The following is an 8,281-nucleotide window of genomic DNA, read 5'->3' on the forward strand; positions in this document are numbered from 1 at the left end:
CAATTTCTCCTTAATTGCAACCTATGTTTGCGCAGTAGCAGAGTTTGCATGTAAGATGGGCCTTGTTCTCGAGAGTTCCAGGAGATGACCTCCGGAACTTTTGGATTGGGCCCCTTCAAGGTGAAATTCATCCAGTTGATCGGATGAGCTCGATGACCATTTCAGTCCCTTGGCTCCATGAACTCACGTCTCCTAACCGATGACAATCTTTTGCTCCTCTGCCGACCTCATAAAAAATTGGGTCGTGAATGGCTGTTTGGTAGGAATTTTAAAGGATTTGGATTTTTAAGGCGGATGTCGTTGTGTTCGCTAATTTCTAATGCAGCGCGAGCCTCGCACTAATAGCTTATATAGGAGAGGTGGTTGCCGCGAGCCTCTCCCGTGCCCCCCTCACTGATTCAACGCCGGTGTCAAGGCGGATGGATATGTCGGATTTTGAAACGGTGGACGCCGACGTTGAATCAATTAGAGGGGCATGAAGCCCACCCTCGAGGGTGCTATTCCTGGACTCTCCTTTAGATCATGTATTCTTGTCACTCAGATGGCGCAATTTCGGAAAAAGGTTTGGCAGCGGTTGCCAGCCCTCACCGCGTCTACTCGGTGATTTTAAAACTCGATCTAAAACGGGAGCCCTCGTCTAGCACCTCCGTCCGGTGTTGCTTGCTCGGGTATTGCATAAATTTATGCCATCGGCGCGAATCCCCCAACGAATGCCTACGCTTGGACCCTCTCTTAGATCACCTTCTTCGATCACTCGACCGACGCAACTACGGAAGAGACTTGGCAGCGGTTGCCATTCTACAGCGCGTCTGTTCAGCGATTTCGAAGTTGATCTAATGGCGAGCCCTTGTCTCTAGCCATGAGGTGGGTGCTTGGCGCTGTAGCAAAATTTTTTGCGTGCCTATCGCGGCTACAAGGGGAGAGGTGGTGTCCGCGAGCCTCTCCCGTGCCCCCCTCATTGATTCAACGCCGCTGTCAGGGCGGATGGATATGTCGGATTTTGAAACGGTGGACGCCAACGTTGAATCAATTAGAGGGGCATGAAGCCCACCCTCGAGGGTGCTATTCCTGGACTCTCCTTTAGATCATGTTTTCTTGTCACTCAGATGGCGCAATTTCGGAAAAAGGTTTGGCAGCGGTTGCCAGCCCTCACCGCGTCTACTCGGTGATTTTAAAACTCGATCTAAAACGGGAGCCCTCGTCTAGCACCTCCGTCCGGTGTTGCTCGGGTATTGCATAAATTTATGCCATCGGCGCGAATCCCCCAACGAATGCCTACGCTTGGACCCTCTCTTAGATCACCTTCTTCGATCACTCGACCGACGCAACTACGGAAGAGACTTGGCAGCGGTTGCCATTCTACAGCGCGTCTGTTCAGCGATTTCGAAGTTGATCTAATGGCGAGCCCTTGTCTCTAGCCATGAGGCGGGTGCTTGGCGCTCTAGCAAAATTTTTTGCGTGCCTATCGTGGCTACAAGGGGAGAGGTGGTTGCCGCGAGCCTCTCCCGTGCCCCCCTAATTGATTCAACGCCGCTGTCAGGGCGGATGGATATGTCGGATTTTGAAACGGTGGACGGCGACGTTGAATCAATTAGAGGGGCATGAAGCCCACCCTCGAGGGTGTTATTCCTGGACTCTCCTTTAGATCATGTTTTCTTGTCACTCAGATGGCGCAATTTCGGAAAAAGGTTTGGCAGCGGTTGCCAGCCCTCACCGCGTCTACTCGGTGATTTTAGAACTCGATCTAAAACGGGAGCCCTCGTCTAGCATCTCCGTCCGGTGTTGCTCGGGTATTGCATAAATTTATGCCATCGGCGCGAATCCCCCAACGAATGCCTACGCTTGGACCCTCTCTTAGATCACCTTCTTCGATCACTCGACCGACGCAACTACGGAAGAGACTTGGCAGCGGTTGCCATTCTACAGCGCGTCTGTTCAGCGATTTCGAAGTTGATCTAATGGCGAGCCCTTGTCTCTAGCCATGAGGTGGGTGCTTGGCGCTCTAGCAAAATTTTTTGCGTGCCTATCGCGGCTACATGGGGAGAGGTGGTTGCCGCGAGCCTCTCCCGTGCCCCCCTCATTGATTCAACGCCGCTGTCAGGGCGGATGGATATGTCGGATTTTGAAACGGTGGACGGCGACGTTGAATCAATTAGAGGGGCATGAAGCCCACCCTCGAGGGCGCTATTCCTGGACTCTCCTTTAGATCATGTTTTCTTGTCACTCAGATGGCGCAATTTCGGAAAAAGGTTTGGCAGCGGTTGCCAGCCCTCACCGCGTCTACTCGGTGATTTTAAAACTCGATCTAAAACGGGAGCCCTCGCCTAGCACCTCCGTCCGGTGTTGCTCGGGTATTGCATAAATTTATGCCATCGGCGCGAATCCCCCAACGAATGCCTACGCTTGGACCCTCTCTTAGATCACCTTCTACAATCACTCGATCGACGCAACTACGGAAGAGACTTGGCAGCGGTTGCCATTCTACAGCGCGTCTGTTCAGCGATTTTGAAGTTGATCTAATGGCGAGCCCTTGTCTCTAGCCATGAGGTGGGTGCTTGGCGCTCTAGCAAAATTTTTTGCGTGCCTATCGCGGCTACGATGGGAGAGGTGGTTCCCGCGAGCCTCTCCCGTGCCCCCCCTCATTGATTCAACGCCGCTGTCAGGGCGGATGGAAATGTCGGATTTTGAAACGGTGGACGCCGACGTTGAATCAATTAGAGGGGCATGAAGCCCACCCTCGAGGGTGCTATTCCTGGACTCTCCTTTAGATCATGTATTCTTGTCACTCAGATGGCGCAATTTCGGAAAAAGGTTTGGCAGCAGTTGCCAGCCCTCATCGCGTCTACTCGGTGATTTTAAAACTCGATCTAAAACGGGAGCCCTCGTCTAGCACCTCCGTCCGGTGTTGCTTGCTCGGGTATTGCATAAATTTGTGCCATCGGCGCGAATCCCCCAACGAATGCCTACGCTTGGACCCTCTCTTAGATCACCTTCTTCGATCACTCGACCGACGCAACTACGGAAGAGAGTTGGCAGCGGTTGCCATTCTACAGCGCGTCTGTTCAGCGATTTCGAAGTTGATCTAATGGCGAGCCCTTGTCTCTAGCCATGAGGTGGGTGCTTGGCGCTCTAGCAAAATTTTTTGCGTGCCTATCGCGGCTACAAGGGGAGAGGTGGTTGCCGCGAGCCTCTCCCGTGCCCCCCTCATTGATTCAACGCCGCTGTCAGGGCGGATGGATATGTCGGATTTTGAAACGGTGGACGGCGACGTTGAATCAATTAGAGGGGCATGAAGCCCACCCTCGAGGGCGCTATTCCTGGACTCTCCTTTAGATCATGTTTTCTTGTCACTCAGATGGCGCAATTTCGGAAAAAGGTTTGGCAGCGGTTGCCAGCCCTCACCGCGTCTACTCGGTGATTTTAAAACTCGATCTAAAACGGGAGCCCTCGCCTAGCACCTCCGTCCGGTGTTGCTCGGGTATTGCATAAATTTATGCCATCGGCGCGAATCCCCCAACGAATGCCTACGCTTGGACCCTCTCTTAGATCACCTTCTACGATCACTCGATCGACGCAACTACGGAAGAGACTTGGCAGCGGTTGCCATTCTACAGCGCGTCTGTTCAGCGATTTCGAAGTTGATCTAATGGCGAGCCCTTGTCTCTAGCCATGAGGTGGGTGCTTGGCGCTCTAGCAAAATTTTTTGCGTGCCTATCGCGGCTACAATGGGAGAGGTGGTTCCCGCGAGCCTCTCCCGTGCCCCCCCTCATTGATTCAACGCCGCTGTCAGGGCGGATGGAAATGTCGGATTTTGAAACGGTGGACGCCGACGTTGAATCAATTAGAGGGGCATGAAGCCCACCCTCGAGGGTGCTGTTCCTGGACTCTCCTTTAGATCATGTATTCTTGTCACTCAGATGGCGCAATTTCGGAAAAAGGTTTGGCAGCGGTTGCCAGCCCTCATCGCGTCTACTCGGTGATTTTAAAACTCGATCTAAAACGGGAGCCCTCGTCTAGCACCTCCGTCCGGTGTTGCTTGCTCGGGTATTGCATAAATTTGTACCATCGGCGCGAATCCCCCAACGAATGCCTACGCTTGGACCCTCTCTTAGATCACCTTCTTCGATCACTCGACCGACGCAACTACGGAAGAGAGTTGGCAGCGGTTGCCATTCTACAGCGCGTCTGTTCAGCGATTTCGAAGTTGATCTAATGGCGAGCCCTTGTCTCTAGCCATGAGGTGGGTGCTTGGCGCTCTAGCAAAATTTTTTGCGTGCCTATCGCGGCTACAAGGGGAGAGGTGGTGTCCGCGAGCCTCTCCCTTGCCCCCCTCATTGATTCAACGCCGCTGTCAGGGCGGATGGATATGTCGGATTTTGAAACGGTGGACGGCGACGTTGGATCAATTAGAGGGGCATGAAGCCCACCCTCGAGGGTGCTATTCCTGGACTCTCCTTCAGATCATGTTTTCTTGTCACTCAGATGGCGCAATTTCGGAAAAAGGTTTGGCAGCGGTTGCCAGCCCTCACCGCGTCTACTCGGTGATTTTAAAACTCGATCTAAAACGGGAGCCCTCGTCTAGCACCTCCGTCCGGTGTTGCTCGGGTATTGCATAAATTTATGCCATCGGCGCGAATCCCCCAACGAATGCCTACGCTTGGACCCTCTCTTAGATCACCTTCTTCGATCACTCGACCGACGCAACTGCGGAAGAGACTTGGCAGCGGTTGCCATTCTACAGCGCGTCTGTTCAGCGATTTCGAAGTTGATGTAATGGCGAGCCCTTGTCTCTAGCCATGAGGTGGGCGCTTGGCGCTCTAGCAAAATTTTTTGCGTGCCTATCGCGGCTACAAGGGGAGAGGTGGTTGCCGCGAGCCTCTCTCGTGCCCCCCTCATTGATTCAACGCCGCTGTCAGGGCGGATGGATATGTCGGATTTTGAAACTGTGGACGGCGACGTTGAATCAATTAGAGGGGCATGAAGCCCACCCTCGAGGGTGCTATTCCTGGACTCTCCTTTAGATCATGTTTTCTTGTCACTCAGACGGCGGAATTTCGGAAAAAGGTTTGGCAGCGGTTGCCAGCCCTCACCGCATCTACTCGGTGATTTTAAAACTCGATCTAAAACGGGAGCCCTCGTCTAGCATCTCCGTCCGGTGTTGCTCGGGTATTGCATAAATTTATGCCATCGGCGCGAATCCCCCAACGAATGCCTACGCTCGGACCCTCTCTTAGATCACCTTCTTCGATCACTCGACCGACGCAACTACGGAAGAGACTTGGCAGCGGTTGCCATTCTACAGCGCGTCTGTTCAGCGATTTCGAAGTTGATCTAATGGCGAGCCCTTGTCTCTAGCCATGAGGTGGGTGCTTGGCGCTCTAGCAAAATTTTTTGCGTGCCTATCGCGGCTACAAGGGGAGAGGTGGTTGCCGCGAGCCTCTCCCGTGCCCCCCTCATTGATTCAACGCCGCTGTCAGGGCGGATGGATATGTCGGATTTTGAAACGGTGGACGGCGACGTTGAATCAATTAGAGGGGCATGAAGCCCACCCTCGAGGGTGCTATTCCTGGACTCTCCTTTAGATCATGTTTTCTTGTCAACTCAGCTGGCGCAATTTCGGAAAAAGGTTTGGCAGCGGTTGCCAGCCCTCACCGCGTCTACTTGGTGATTTTAAAACTCGATCTAAAACGGGAGCCCTCGTCTAGCACCTCCGTCCGGTGTTGCTCGGGTATTGCAGAAATTTATGCCATCGGCGCGAATCCCCCAACGAGAATGCCTACGCTTGGACCCTCTCTTAGATCACCTTCTTCGATCACTCGACCGACGCAACTGCGGAAGAGACTTGGCAGCGGTTGCCATTCTAAAGCGCGTCTGTTCAGCGATTTTGAAGTTGATCTAATGGCGAGCCCTTGTCTCTAGCCATGAGGTGGGTGCTTGGCGCTCTAGCAAAACTTTTTTGCGTGCCTATCGCGGCTACAAGGGGAGAGGTGGTTGCCGCGAGCCTCTCCCGTGCCCCCCTCATTGATTCAACGCCGCTGTCAGTGCGGATGGAAATGTCGGATTTTGAAACGGTCGACGCCGACGTTGAATCAATTAGAGGGGCATGAAGCCCACCCTCGAGGGTGCTATTCCTGGACTCTCCTTTAGATCATGTATTCTTGTCACTCAGATGGCGCAATTTCGGAAAAAGGTTTGGCAGCGGTTGCCAGCCCTCACCGCGTCTACTCGGTGATTTTAAAACTCGATCTAAAACGGGAGCCCTCGTCTAGCACCTCCGTCCGGTGTTGCTTGCTCGGGTATTGCATAAATTTATGCCATCGGCGCCGAATCCCCCAACGAATGCCTGCGCTTGGACCCTCTCTTAGATCACCTTCTTCGATCACTCGACCGACGCAACTACGGAAGAGACTTGGCAGCGGTTGCCATTCTACAGCGCGTCTGTTCAGCGATTTCGAAGTTGATCTAATGGCGAGCCCTTGTCTCTAGCCATGAGGTGGGTGCTTGGCGCTCTAGCAAAATTTTTTGCTTGCCTATCGCGGCTACAAGGGGAGAGGTGGTGTCCGCGAGCCTCTCCCGTGCCCCCCTCATTGATTCAACGCCGCTGTCAGGGCGGATGGATATGTCGGATTTTGAAACGGTGGACGCCGACGTTGAATCAATTAGAGGGGCGTGAAGCCCACCCTCGAGGGTGCTATTCCTGGACTCTCCTTTAGATCATGTTTTCTTGTCACTCAGATGGCGCAATTTCGGAAAAAGGTTTGGCAGCGGTTGCCAGCCCTCACCGCGTCTACTCGGTGATTTTAAAACTCGATCTAAAACGGGAGCCCTCGTCTAGCACCTCCGTCCGGTGTTGCTTGCTCGGGTATTGCATAAATTTATGCCATCGGCGCGAATCCCCCAACGAATGCCTACGCTTGGACCCTCTCTTAGATCACCTTCTTCGATCACTCGACCGACGCAACTACGGAAGAGACTTGGCAGCGGTTGCCATTCTACAGCGCGTCTGTTCAGCGATTTCGAAGTTGATCTAATGGCGAGCCCTTGTCTCTAGCCATGAGGTGGGTGCTTGGCGCTCTAGCAAAATTTTTTGCGTGCCTATCGCGTAAAGCATGTTTTCTAGTCACTCAGCTGGCGCAATTCCGGAAAAAGGTTTGGCAGCGGTTGCCAGCCCTCACCGCGTCTTCTTGGTGATTTTAAAACTCGATCTAAAACGGGAGCCCTCGTCTAGCGGATCTGTGCCAACTCGATCGGCACAACATTGGGAAATGGTTCGACAGCGGTTGTCGTTCCAATGTGTCATCGGGGGATGCCTTGGAAAGTGGCCTTTCAAGGGTGAGCTCGCGTCACAAGTGAATGGGGAGATCTCTCTGTGAACGGCGGCATGGTGATTGCAAGAGAAAATTGCCTTAGTCGGAGCATTGGCCTCGGGCCATTGTGACGGCCTTGCAATTTCTCTTTAATTGCAACCTATGTTTGCGCAGTAGCAGAGTTTGCATGTAAGATGGGCCTTGTTCTTGAGAGTTCCAGGAGATGACCTCCGGAACTTTTGGATTGGGCCCCTTCAAGGTGAAATTCATCCAGCTGATCGGATGAAACTCGATGTGCTTGTATCTATTCCGAGACGGTAATGATGGTCATTAATCTGTGGCGGTGAGTATTATCCCATTCGGTAATCGCAATGGCGGAGCTGGTGGGAAGTACTTGTCGCTTTGTTTTGATGGATATACCCTATATGTAGGTGTCTGCACGGCTTGCAACACACTGCACATTTGGTGTTCGATTCTAAGATGCGCTTGTTGCTGAGTGTGTATGGAGTTGTATCTTGTAGCCAAGGGCTCCGTCTCATTGGCACGTTCTATCATTGCATTTTTATCCTGCCCGGACGGCAAGAAGGAAAGAGATGGTTGCACGGGTGCATTGCTCGACGTCCCTAATTTCATCAAGGGTCCACTCTCCACCCTAAGTTTTTTGCCGATCGGTAGAGCCTTGGGATTGAGAGGGGGGCCGGCGAAAGGTTTGGTTGCCGCATAATTTATTCGCTAGTGCGTTCTCGGTGCGTGCTCGCCTCTTCACTGTCTCATCCTACAGAAGTGCATGGCACTGTCGTGACAGCCTTTGTGGTCCGGGCCAGTAGAAGCGTAGAGTATTACCGATAATTTTTGTTTGGATGCGGAAACTCTCCATGCCCTGTCCTGCCCTGTGCGATCCGAACGGCTGCGGCTCGTGGGTTCTGCGGGAGATACTCTTCTTCAGCTCCCCCCTAAAGAGAGCGTTCGGTGTT

Source organism: Cupressus sempervirens, chromosome 7 (genome assembly GCF_028749045.1).
Source record: "Cupressus sempervirens isolate cs-2001-9-10 chromosome 7, ASM2874904v1, whole genome shotgun sequence".
Lineage (NCBI taxonomy): Eukaryota > Viridiplantae > Streptophyta > Pinopsida > Cupressales > Cupressaceae > Cupressus > Cupressus sempervirens.